We start from the raw sequence: 13474 nt of genomic DNA, 5'->3' as shown, positions 1-13474 counted from the left end.
TCCTGAAATGGTATATGGCTAGCCTTTCACCTGCCAGTGAAAATTCATAGATTTATGTATTTTAAGCACATCTCCAGGTGAGCCTGTGTTCAACTGAATGGTGGAAGTATAGTTGATTCTGTCTGAGGTCAAGGAAATGACTAGATGATGTGTCAAGATCTGTTCTATCAAAGTCTGGCCACTGATATATTAAATTAGTGCCTGACTGCTTATCAGATGCAGCTCAATGTTTCATTACAATGTTTAAATCTCAGTCTTTAAAAAAATATAAACCAGAAATGTAAAAGGATATGGGAGAAAGGCAACACAACCTTTGAAACTCTCTGTGAAACAGAGGGGGCAGCAAAATACAAAGTGATTTGTAGCATTTTGGAAATTAATAGCAGCCCATTTTTATCAAATAAATGCTGTTGTAGCTGAAACAACACAGATTGCAGACACATTTGGAGCTTTCTGTCTTACAGAGAAGCCAAAGTTTTCAGGGAAAGATCTTCCTACATCAGTCTGCTTTGAAGTGCTTCCTGCAATCAGTATAATCTGTTCCAGAAACTGGTCATAATAGAAAACACCATTTCAAAGCAGTCTACAAAGCACATTTCCAAAAACGCTTTCAGTTACACCTCAATTGCAAAGCCACCACTGAGCCACTTACTTTTTCATCGAGGAGGGCTGGCTGTGATGAGCACACACTTTTCCTGATCTCCTGCCTTTTAATCATGTCTATCAAGTCATTGTAACTGACAGACATATTAGCTCTGCTATTCAAAACAAATAAGAGATGCCTAAATTAGACTGTTGCATTTCAAAGAGGTACTGTCAAGTGGAAAACCTGGGGCAACCTGATGCAGCCCTGACTCAGGTAGTGGGCCAATTTCAAAAGCAAATAGTCCTTGGGTAAGAACAGCAAGACAAACTTTTTTTTTTTTTTAATGAAAAATCCAATTTTAACTTGCATAAATGAAACTTGCTACTGCTGTCCTTTGGTACAGGATCAGGCCCTTATCTCTTCTGCCAATATCTTAGACCATCAGAACCACAAACATGAGATGATTTCCAATTCTTTATACGATCAATTTAAACCCTGTTTCTACCAGGCATAAATCTCTAATAATCTCACTGGCTCAGGTTCTTGTGATAACTCCACTGAAGCACTTCATTAGTTTATTTGGTCTATTTGTGGACAAAAGTCTTACTCAACCCAAGTAAAAACTTGTCGTGGTTTGGGCCTAACCCAACAACAAAGAACCAGCCACATGGCCACGCACTCACCCCCCCACACACAAACACACACTCTGTGGGGTGGGAAAGACAAAGGCCAACTAGAAGCTCATGGGTCAAGACAAAAGGCAAGGAGGATTCTTCACCAATTAAGGTCACGGGCAAAACAGACTCAACTTGGGGAAAAACAGTAATTTAATTTACCACTAATCAAATGCACACAGGACACAGACAACACAAAGAGTAGTGCTTAAATACCTTACCTCCACCCCTCCCTTCTTCCTGGGCCCAAATTACTTTGCTCCTGATTTCTCTACCTCCTTGCCCCAGTGGCACAGGGGGACAGGGGATGGGGTTTATTGTTAGTTCACAGTCTATTGGTTCCTACTGCTCCTTCCTCCTCTGGGAGAAGGATTCCTTACAGTCCTTCCCTGTTTCCCCATGGGGTCCCTTCCATGGGAGAAAATCCTTCCCACACCTCTCTGACATGAGTCCTTCCCAAGAGGTACAGTCCCTCAGGAGCAAGCTGCTCCAGTGTGGGCTTCCCACAGAGTCGTGGGCTGCTTCGGGAACAGTCACCTCCCCTGGTGCAGGGTCCTCCATGGCTGCAGATCCAAGTCCATGGGCTGCAGATCCATTCACCCCTCCTGGCACCTTCAGGGAATGCTCCACCGTGTTTCTCCTCCATGGGGTACAGGGGGACAGCCTGCCATCTGTGGGCTCCTCCATGGGCTGCAGAGGAACTTCTGCTCAGGCACCTCTTCCCCCTTCTTTCTCACTAACCTCAGGATCTCCATTCTGGCACTGCTCTGCTCCTCTCCTCTCCAGCTTAGCTCATCTACTTTGCTTTCTCTGCTTTTAAGTCTTCTATCAGATTTTTCATACATTAATTGCAGAGGCGCATCTATTGTCTCTCTCATGGCTCTGCCTTGGCCACCTGAGCTGGGGAAGCTTTTAGTAGCTTCTTACAGGAGCCACCACTGGAGCCCCTGCCCCACTACCGAAACCATGCCAGAACCAAACCAGCACAAAACTTCAGACGGTTTTTTCCTTCCTCAGTTGAGTCAGCTTGGGAAAGGAAAAAAAAAAGAAAGCCTCCTTATTTTACTTCTGTTTCTAATCAATTACTTCTGCATCTCATGCTCAAACATTTGGGAAGCTTAATTTCAACAGAAATAGAGATCTTGTTGTTTGCGATTTTGTTTTAACTAAAGCTGGAAATGCTTCTCTTGGTAGGAGGATTTTGCAACAGCATAGTCTTGCAGACCTAATTTTGGAGAGTTCCTCTGGGCCACTACCATCCCTATGCAATCCCTTCCCATAGATACAAACTTCTCTTTGAGGTTTTTTTGGGCTCATACTACTAGTCCTCAGTCAAGCACAACCACAGCTCTTCAGTGAGGCTGCACTAGTGTCTCTGAGAGTAGAACTGGGCTCTTGCACTTTTCATGGACGTCCAAGTCCTTTGAGACCTTTGTAAATGGAGAGCAGAGTAGGCTGCCAGAAAACAAAGAATTTTCATTAAATGATAACATCTTTCGAAACTAAAAACAGAAAATTTATTACTTATGGGAAGGTTCTAGTCCCCTCAGACCACAAGCGTCACAGTTAAGGTTAGTGCAGCCCAACTGTACACTAGGGTAACTTTTGGAAATAGTTTATGTTTTTGCCTTATGTTAGCAATCAAAAACTCAGGCTGGTAAATTCTCATCCACAGGTCATTTCACTGAAATGAGTAACACTTCATGCATTTGTACAGATCGCAAAAGTGAGTTTTATTCTGCAGGTTCAGATCTTACCACTTGCAAGAATGGAATTACTTCCTTACCAGAAATTCAACCTGACCTCTGCCCTCAGTTAAGTTTGAAGTGTCATTTCTCTTTGCCTGTATCACAGTGCTCCAGAGTGAAAGAGAAGTCTGATTATGCCCATGCAAAGTGCAGATGTTTTGACATTTCCCTGCAGAGAGCTCCTCTGACACAATGCTGTTCTGATCTACAAGTACTGCTGCTGCTTCAGTCCTCAACCACCTCCGAGCCATCCTCCTCTGCCAGTAAAACCTGCTGCTGCCTTTTACCACTACAGCTACTCCAGTTCTTCACAAGGCATGTATGCCACCAGGGTCTCATGCCAGAAGCTTCCTGTGCCACTATCCCTATTTTCTGCCTTCCAACTTCATAGTCCTTATCTCTTTATAACTATCTGCTAAGCTGTGCTCTGCAATCTTTGCAGCTTAGGGAATCAGCTCAGGGAAATTTGATGACATCAGGGAAGACAGATAAAATGACTGAAAGCACCTTTCTGGAGTTACCACTGTGGGAGGAAGGACTAAATGGGGAAGAATCTTAGGAATCCAAAGTAAAATGTAAACTAAATGCTGAAATGCTAAAAACATGGTTCATGTGTGTTCTCTCACAAGTCCATGTTCTTCATTTGAGTAAAGACCAAGTGGCCGTAGAAAAGACTGCTTCCCTAAGAATATCATCTGCAAATTTGCCTATGAGTTTTCAATGAAAAATTAAATTTAGATTTGTCAGCCTTGACACACTTTGTCCTTATGAAACTAGAATGAATTGAAACATCGGGAGTAAACTTATCCAGTTATCTTAACTAATTTAGTGTTTTGGATGCCTTTATTCATGAACTTTATAGAGAGATTCTTGGCAGAGAAGGATGGCATTGTAACTTAGGCCTTCATAAGATTAACTCACACCAGCTATTCTCAGTGGTGCCATCATTATCTGCAAAACTGTGCTCAAATGAAGAATCAATAAATAAATACAAAGAAGAAATTTAGGAAACAAACCAAAGTGCTATTAGGATTCCAGGAGTATAATAAACTCATAATGCTCTGAGGCAAAGCAGTGAAGCCTGGATTTGAAAAGCAAGAACAGACAAGGAGGTGTGCAAAGCTTATTCCAAATGTAAGTTGCTTTAATATTTCAAAGACCCATTAGAGGGAACACATAGCATTAGCAATATCATGGTTTGTATTCCTGATGTACAGTCCTAAACAAATACAGATGATATCTAGTAAATTACTCTCTTGGGAACAATTTAAGTTGGTAAAGGAGAGAAAACATTTAATTTTAAAGATAGTAATCACTTGGTTTTTGTTTTAATTCAATCAATATAGATGCATATCCATGTGTGCATATAAAAATTAAAATCCAAAATACAGGAATGATCCCTAGTTCATCTTCAAAACGTTGGGACTGATTGTGTACATGCTATCAGGGTACTTTTTTCTCAGTCTGTAGTTACACCAACTTGAACTGAACTGCATCGATGAGTAAAAGATTTGCATGATCCAGTTGCCTGCTGGCAATGTTTAGCAAGAAGGTAAATGCATAGTCTTGGGCTATGATGCAGGAAAGCAGTGAGACAGAATATTTCATTCATAGCATTTAAATACATATTTAGATTTTTAAATGTGAATAAGCATTTTCAGGGGTTGTTACCTTGCTTCTGCCACTAATGCCCTCTATAACCTTAAACAAGTCATGTAAGACCAGACTTTTCACAGACCTCAAAGTCTAATTCATACTCATTTCAGTTGCTGACAATCCTACTTGGCACCCATCTGCGCTGTTATGTTTCATGATATCTTTAACAGATGAGCAAAAACTGATCCAGTTCACAGTCCTTTTATGCCTCAGTTTCTCTCCCTGATTATTATTACTTCTGACTGCTGAGCATGGCTCTCAAAATGGAAATAAGAGTAAATTGTACTATTATATCACTCAATTATCCTCACAAAGCAGGAACAGTGGAATTCTTCATCATTTGTATTATGTATTACTCAACATCATCCTTCATAAATATTGGAACAGTGCACAGTTACATTACATAGTTCTATTTTGCTCATGTTGAATAAAGTATGCATCTCTATCCTATCTCAAGCCACTAATTCTATTCTTTCCCCTGTTGTCTTTTACTTTAGGTAGGTGGTTACTAGCTGCAATTACAACTAAAAGCTAAGCTCTCTTAGACTGGAGGAGCACCTTGGACACAGGCAGAAACCAAATCCTAGCTTTGCATTTTTATTGAAAGTGCCCTTGATATGTGGAGTGGACCCCAGAAAGGTCAGAGAGTGAAATATTAAGAGATTTATAAATATAGACTGATTGCCCCATCCAAACCATGTGTTTGAAAATCTCATTCTGGCAGACAACCATCTTCAATCAGAACGAGAGAGCAGAGAAAGGAATGCAAGGCAGGGCAGAGGGATCTGTAATCACTCTAACAAACTTAGAGACCTAGCCAGTTTCTCCTTCTCTGCATTGTATATACAGGCTCCAAAACACGTCTCCTTCTCCATTCTTGAATTTACTACATTATCCTGTCAAACTGAATTACCCAGAGTGAACTTCCTACCCTTTCCTCTCGTCTTATTTTTTTCCCCTAATCTTTGATCTATTGTGAATCAGCATCATAGGAGATAAATAAGCAACCTTTAGCCGAAACAGCAGGCTAAACAACTTCCACGTGGCCAGGAAACACAGCAAAGCAATTAAACCTGCCCAACAGGCCATCTGTAGTCAGCATCCTCTTCCCTTAAGAGTCTGGCCCCAAAGTGTTCCCAGATTTAGTTCCTAATCATACCTCTGAGTTGTGCAGATGGTCCCAGCACCCACTCAAAACCTCTTTGAAGTTACTGTGTGTGCTGGTTTTGGCTGGGATAGAGTTAATTTTCTTCATAGTAGCTCGTATGAGTCTATGTTTTGGATTTGTGCTGAAAACAGTGTTGATAATGCAGAGATGTTTCCGTTTGCCATTGCTGAGCAGTGCTTACACAGCATCAAGCCCTTTTCTGCTTCTCACATCACCCCAACAGTGAGTAGGCTGGGAGTAAATAAGAAGTTGCTAGGGGACACAGCTGGAACAGCTGACTCCAACTGACCAAAGGGATATTCCATACCATACGACATCATGCTCAGCATATAAAACTGGGGGAAGAAGAAGAAGGGGTGATGGTGTTTGTCTTCCCAAGTAACCATAACACGTGATGGAGCCCTGCTCTCCTGGAGATGGCTGATCACCTGCCTACTGATCATAAAATCATAGAATTATTTGGGTTGGAAGGCACCTTAAGGACCACCTAGTTCCAGCCATGGGAAGTACTAATTAATTCCCTGTTTTACTTTGCTTGCACAAGTGGCTTTTGCTTTACCTATTACACTATTTTTATCTCAACCCACAAGTTTTTTTACTTTTGCTCTTCTGAATCTCTCCCCTATCATACCGTGGGGGAGTAAGCAAGCAGTTGGGTGCTGCTTTGTTGCCAGCTGAGGTGAAACCATGACATTATGAACCTTCACAGCCAGGTAAGCTTGCTGGTACAGATTCTGTTGCAAGAATGAGAATGTGGCCAAGATCTCATTGGAGTTTGTTTCCTGCCCCTTGAAAAGTAAGGCAGGATCTTCTCCTTTCTCACATAACTAGTCATAACTCTCACTGCTGTATTTTCAAAACACATAATTTGATCTAAGTTAGGACAGTTTCATACTATGTAAGAAAATTTCATTCTGTTATCCTTTCAAATGAAGTTAAAGATATTTTTTTCATTTTTACTCTACATCAGTAACCTGCACAAGGTTTGCACTTGAAATGAAAAATACTACTTTTAAAATGACAAACACTGTACACAGGACATTCGTTACCACTAAAAGAAGCCCTCTCCCTCTATGGAGAAGTATAATTCATTCACTGATACATGCACTCACATTTTCTCCAGGGAGTTTCACAAATTCACATGCACTCCCAGCACTAAATTTTGCATTTCAATCTAAGCATTAGCTCTAAAAGATGTGTAAAATTTTATGTAGCCAGACAGAAGCTGTTCCCTATTGGCTAAATAATAAGCATCTTAGGTGGCTCCAGGGTATAAAATTATTTCAAAAGGGGTGTGGAAAAAATTATACTGCATAAATTGATTCCAGATCCACCTGTTCCAGGTGCCAGCAAATATATCTTGCTAAAGCCATCTGCTTTCTTAAAAACTAACAGTTTTTGAAGACTATGGCACAAGCAATCTGCAAAATATACAAACTTCAGAAGCCACAAACCCTTAAACTGCAAATGGCTTCTATACCATCTACACAGGACTTAGCCTGGCTGTTCTGCAGGACTGCAGACAGCATCTCTGCTTAACATCTGAGCATACCCAGCATCAGGATACGTCTTCCATAGCATGGAGGGTTGAAGCTACAGGAGGATCCATTTGGTATCACCAAATTCCTGCACGCTAGCTATGAAGGCTGCCTCAATGATTTGAAGCTATAATTAAACTTTTGAGTGCAGCACAATATCTGGCAGGGATAAAACTGATGACTATGGTTCTTCTCTGCAGGTTGCTATGTCTCAGCTGCTCAGATGTTGCTGCACAATGGATAACTCAAACCTTTGAAACTGGCACTCTGCAATTTATTTGGTTTCCAGCAACAGCCTAATAGGGGGTATGTTCTGTATTGAGACAAGCAAGTCCATAAGCATTTAGCCTGCTCCACAAAGCAGGTAACCCACAGAGGTCAAACACTGCTATGGTTTGTGTTTATCACAGTCTGATCATGTAGGGTGCTGTTTCCTGGAGACGCATTAACAAGAACGAAGAACATGTAGCACCTTGTAAGATCAAGCTCCTTCACAGCAGCTTCTGGGAAGAAAATATCCTGTGCTCTCTGCACAGATGACCCCTTACTGAAAAACAATGAAATTATACAGACGATTTATGACCTCCCAGGGTGGTTGCAATTGATTTGGGGATTACAACTAGTAATCAGCATGTTTGCTTATGATCTCATTTAATGTTCACTTAAAAAGTAAATAAAGACACATAAGTCATTAACCAGCACAGTACTTTGGTATATGCTTAATTATAAGTACAGGAATAGTCCTGTCACCAATTCAGAGTCATACTCTGTAACTTGGTAACATCCTTCACACGCAAATTACCTACCAGACTTACTACATTCTGAAACAAAACAAACCTGTTTGGTTTATAGCTACACATTTGATAACAGTAATACTCTAGTATCACTACTCATACACTCATCACCATAAAGTCACTTTGAGTGATTTTGTGTGGACCTTAAAAATTTGTGCTTTATGTGGGTGCTGAAGCAGAGGTAACTTTGGGAGTCACAGCACTGTAGTCAAGGAGACCTTGCATACTGAAAGTCACAGTTGTGCTGCTGGAGCTCTGCTGCACTCTGCTCACTTGGTTTGAGCCTGGGGTAAGGAATAACTGCTGTCATTCAGCTTTTTTTTGTAGAACAATGAGAACAGAGGTGAAATAAATACAGAGGCTAACTGTGCTTGAAGAATAATCTCCAGCAAGTAAGGCAGTGTCCACACAAGTTGCAGGCTCAAATACTTCTCAAAGTCTTATCACATATTCAGACAGCTCCCATTGAAACTATTAATAACTGCCACCATGGACAGAGATGGGATGATTCCTGATACTGGGCACACTGGAGGAGTTAGCAACCCACAGTGTAAAAGGAAAAGAAACAATCCATACAGCAAGACTAGCTGACATAATCCTTTCAGTGAGGAGTTTTTTTCCCTCCTTAAAAATAATTTAAAAAACCAACACAACAAAACAACAAAAAAAAAAGGCAACAGAATGATAACAAAGAACTGTTGACACAGTCCTCAAAGTCAACAACACTCATACTCAGACACAGCCTGTTTCAAGGCACAGCAGGGATAACGCTGTAATACTCCACAGTTTGTCTCCTGGACTAAATCATAAGGATTCAACCCAAAATAGTGGCAGTTCACCTTCACAGTATTCAGTCTGTAAAAGGCTAAGTCCATCACTTAAGACTGACTTTGCAATCTCAGCATGACTTGATACTATGTATCTGCTGCACAAGGAACACCAAGGCATTTTGCCCCTAGAGAACCACTCTCAATTGCCTGCATCTGAGGATGATTACATTTCCCTTTTTCAGTTTTACACCAGAAATGATTTGATCAGGCATGACCTGAAATGAGGCAAATCTAGCTGTAGATGTCACACTGGACTGAATGTGAACTCTGGATCTTGGCACCTCCCCATCAGTGGAACACCTTCACATTACTACGACAGACTCCTCATTCCTCACTACTTGCCCTCTCTCTCAGGACCGGTCTGCAGTTGCCTCTGCAGCTCTTGCCAGGAAGACAGTGACCAACACTTAGGAGACCTGGCAAAGCTGGAGTCCAGTGCACACCTTTCCAGTTACAGACCCCTGCTACAATTACCCACGATTCTCAGAAAAACAAAACAAAACAAAACCTAAGAAATGCTAATCTAATTATTCCAAGCATGTAGATAAAGAAAAGGTGAAAAGGCTTATAAATGCATTCTAAATCCCATATTTTATAAGACAGATCAATTCTGTAGGCTGGAAACAAACAAGTTCTCAAAAATAGTTACAATTACAGAAGAAAAAGTTTGGTTTTCTCACTTCGGAAAACAGTTACGACAATTCCTTGGAGGGCATTTATCTGAACAGCAATTCAAAGCTAGTGCATCATCATGCTTTCCCTAAAATCAGTGGAGTAAGATCAGGTTAAGGTTACTGCTCTCAGCCTACTTAATGTGAACTAAAGCAGTTTTGCAGTCATACAGTATTGTCCTTACTTTCCAAGCTTTCACTGGTCACACCTGCATATGGAAGTGATGCAACCATGAAGTAAAACAATGACAGCTTTGATCCTGCATCTTTCATGCAGTTAACCTCCCTGATGTCTTTACCAGGAATCACCTGAGGAAGGGCTACCGGCTAACACCCGAAATTCCCAGATCCCAGTAGATAACAGCACACAGCAGTACTCCAGGCAGAAAGGCAGCCGCACAGTGGATTGCCTTGTGGTATTGTTTGATACTGCCCCCTTTTGCCAAACAGCAACTCAACAGCCTGAGCTCCACACAGAAACTTTTTATGTCATGGATCTGTTTTCAGGAAAACATACTCATGCAGATGGTCTTATTTAACCCTAATGTGACTGCTCCCATGATTATTAATCCTAGCTAAAATAGAAATCCATTGTTCAAGCCATGTTTAATATCACAGAGTGAAACTGCTCTCCAGGAACATAAATCCTCTAACGAGGACCCATCGTGTCTCAGCTTAAGTCAAGGAGGACTTTTCTAACTGTCTCCAGGCTAAAAAGCAAAGAGTATAATATCTGGGTATATGCTCCTCCAAGTCAGCTGTTTGCCTGGCGAATAAAGGGTAGTCATACCGGATGACCAAAGCCATTTCTTTCATCTTACTGCAAAGCAGCTAAAGTCCATAGCACCACCTGTATCAAGTTTGTATCAGGCAACACACATTCCTACTGAACCTTATCCCCACACCATCTTTTTGAGTCTGTATGAACTGATCGGGACCACCTTGGTAAAAGTAATTCCTCACACAGACCTTCACCCCCTGCACCTCTCAGTCCAAGCCTTTTGTCTTCTGGGGCTGTGATTTTTCACTCACTGGAGTTTGCACATTTTCTCCTCCGTGGTTGCCCCAGCTCTTTGCAGGAAGGGACAGAGGTCACGAAGGGCAGCCACTGCCAATTCCATCAGCCTAACAGGCTAGGGGGATGAACAAAGCAAATAACTATATTTTGAATGGTGGGATCTCTCCCCCCCGCCATGACTTCAGGATTAACATGTCCGTGACAGGAGTGGACAAAAACTTAATCTCTCCGAGGAAAGAAAGCAAGACAGAGAGGAAAAAAAAAAAAAAAGGATAAATTGCTTCCACTTCACTGAAAATGCAAAAGGCATAACATAAAGTGCAGAGATCTCCTACTATAGCCTGACTAGTGCAGAGTATACTTAGCATCCAATCCAATATAAACAGAAAAGTTTTAGTCCAAAAGGGAGGAAAAAAATGACAAAAGACACGGATTTTTAAAGTAGCTGTTGAAAAAATGAAGGATCTATTTTAAAATCTGGTTAAGTATCAGCAGGGTTTTTCTTTTTCCCATTGCTACCTTCTCTGCAGTTTATGACCAGTTCTCACCCTTAGGTGCTTAAAAATCACACACATAATCAAGAGAACGCTTTCCTGTCTGAGTAGCTTGTTCTAGCTACACTCACTCCTCCTTGCCTTCACTCACCCAGGATCTCTACTGATCTCAAACAGTACTAAGAATCAAAGCCCATTATAACGTTGAGCTTAGTTGGTCTCTATTTTGTTTGCAGTGCAGCCGGCTTGGGGTCTCAGCCTACCACTGAACCCATGCAGAGGCAGGCAGCTAACCTCTTGCTGCTCAGGCTGTAGTTTAGGAAAAGTATCTCCTCTAATGAGAGGGAACACTTCCACAACAGGAAAATGAAACTTTACTATAATCCCAAACCAATATATCCATATATAAGTAGTTCGGGGGGGGGGGGAATAAATAAATTAAAACCCAACCAAAATAAAAGCAACAACACAAAACCCAGGACCTGGCATCTACCGTGTTTGGAGACCTTTATTAAGGACAGGAAATCATCTAAGTATAAACTGAGCCAGCAGAAGATAGTGAACCTTTAGGACATACCTACTCCTCTATCTATACTTAAACTCCACCTAAAAGCCCATGAACAGACAGGTTCAGCACCGACTTGGCAAGCACACCTTTTGTTTGTTTCCTCTGAGGCGTAACAGTAAGCGAGCTCCTGGGCAGCACAGGGGAGCAGATGGTACTGTTGGAAAACACAGATCTCCAACTTTTGGTGTGGGTGTTGGAGCTGGATCGACGAAGGTTGTTTCTGGGAATTCCCCCCCACCCAAGTTTCTAACAATACACAGAGCTAAGGAGCCGCACCAGGCTGCTTCCCTCTCCCTCTCCCCATCGCTTTTGATCTCCATCAGGACGTGAGCTGAAATTTAATGGCCCGCCCCTACCACAAAGACAAATTACCATCTGAAAAAAAATCATTAATATCCCTCCGTCTAGGCTATCCGGCTTAGCCCCATCGCACCCCCTTCCCTCCCGCCTTGGCCCCGGTCAGCGGGTTTAGGAAGAGATGGGAAGGTGACGAGGGAGAGAAAGAGGAAAGAAACCACCTCCGCTGCCACCTCCTAGCTAACGTCCTCTCCGGCGCTGCCGGACTGCAAAAACAGCGACCAAAGAAAAAAGCCCCTTTCGCTCTGCAGCCCGCGGGTGGCATGAGGACGCGCAGGGAGCGCGGTGCACAAACACAGCCCAGCTCCCGCAGCCTGTCCCCGGCCCCTCCATCCCCCAGCGCCGCTGCCCCGCGCCGGCCTCCGCAGCGCAGCAGCCGGGGCTCCCCACCTCCCCGGCATCCCCCTCCCAGCGCCGCCCGCTCGCCCCGGCCCCCCGCCAAGTTGGGAAGTTTGCGTGCCCCTCGCCCCCCGGCCCGTCGCCGCGCTGCGCTTACGGGGCGGCCGCCGGACTCCCGGTGCGGGGCTCACCGGCACATCGCGCTCCGACTGCCGCAGGAGCGGGGGCAGCCACGGCTCGGCTCGGCTCGGCGGGGCTCGGCTCGGCGGGGCTGGGCGCGGGGCGAGCAGGGGAGCGGAGCGGCGGCTCTCCCGAGCCCGGTGCTCAGGCAGCTCCTCCTCGGGCCATGCGAGCGGCTGCGGGCAGCGTCCCCGCGGCGCGGCCGGAGTTGGGACCGAAGTCCTCCCCTGAGCTCCGCTGTCTCTTCCAGGCGGCTCCTATCAGCACGGCTTCAACTCTTTCCATCGGAGACCGGGGGGAGGAGGAGGAGGAGGCGGAGGAGGAGGAGGTAGGGAAGGAGGAGGGAGCTAGGGGCTGGCAGCCCCAACTCGCACTGATGTCAACTAATATATTCAAAGTTCAACAGGGCATTTCTTCGCAAGCAAATCGCCCTCGCCGCCCTCCCCGCTGCTCGCAGCCGGCAGCCCCGGTCCGGCGGGGGGATCCCGCCAAGCACGGCGGCGCTCCGCGGCCGGGCCCCCTGCGGCCGGGGGCCGGGGGTGGGGAATGAGGAGATGACACACTTTTCGGGCGGGCAGGTTCAAGTGCAGCGGGCGTGGGGAGGGCTGAGGGTGGAGGAGAGGCACCAGCCGAGAACGAGGATAAGAGCCAGCGGCGGAGCGGTGTTTGTATTAAAACCCACCCCCTTCCCTCCCTGCTGGAAGGGGCAGGGCCGGCAGCGTTGCTGTGGCTGTGGCTGAGAGGGGAGCGGGGCGCAGGGGGCCGCCGGGCTGGGGCTTGGAGTGGGGCCGCGGGCCCTCCGGCCCCAGCCCGGAGCTGCCGTGCTGCCGGGCTGCCGTGCTGCCGGGCTGCT

General features: G+C 44.5%; 1 protein-coding gene across 7 annotated transcripts in view; it reads right to left on the bottom strand.

Annotated features, from left to right (window-relative positions):
- Positions 1 to 13013, bottom strand: part of SEMA5B (semaphorin 5B) — a 274876-nt gene extending 261863 nt beyond the window's left edge. For all 7 annotated transcript variants that reach the window (XR_007889922.1, XM_051623688.1, XM_051623689.1 and 4 more), the window contains exon 1: positions 12599 to 13013. The gene's annotated coding sequence lies outside the window, so the exon portion shown is untranslated. The remainder of the gene's footprint in view (positions 1 to 12598) is intronic.
- Between the last annotated feature and the right edge of the window lie 461 nt (positions 13014 to 13474).

This window comes from Apus apus, chromosome 6 (assembly GCF_020740795.1).
Source record: "Apus apus isolate bApuApu2 chromosome 6, bApuApu2.pri.cur, whole genome shotgun sequence".
Taxonomy (NCBI): domain Eukaryota; kingdom Metazoa; phylum Chordata; class Aves; order Apodiformes; family Apodidae; genus Apus; species Apus apus.
The sequence above is the reverse complement of the archived record's forward strand: the minus strand, read 5'-3'. Positions and strand labels throughout refer to the sequence as shown.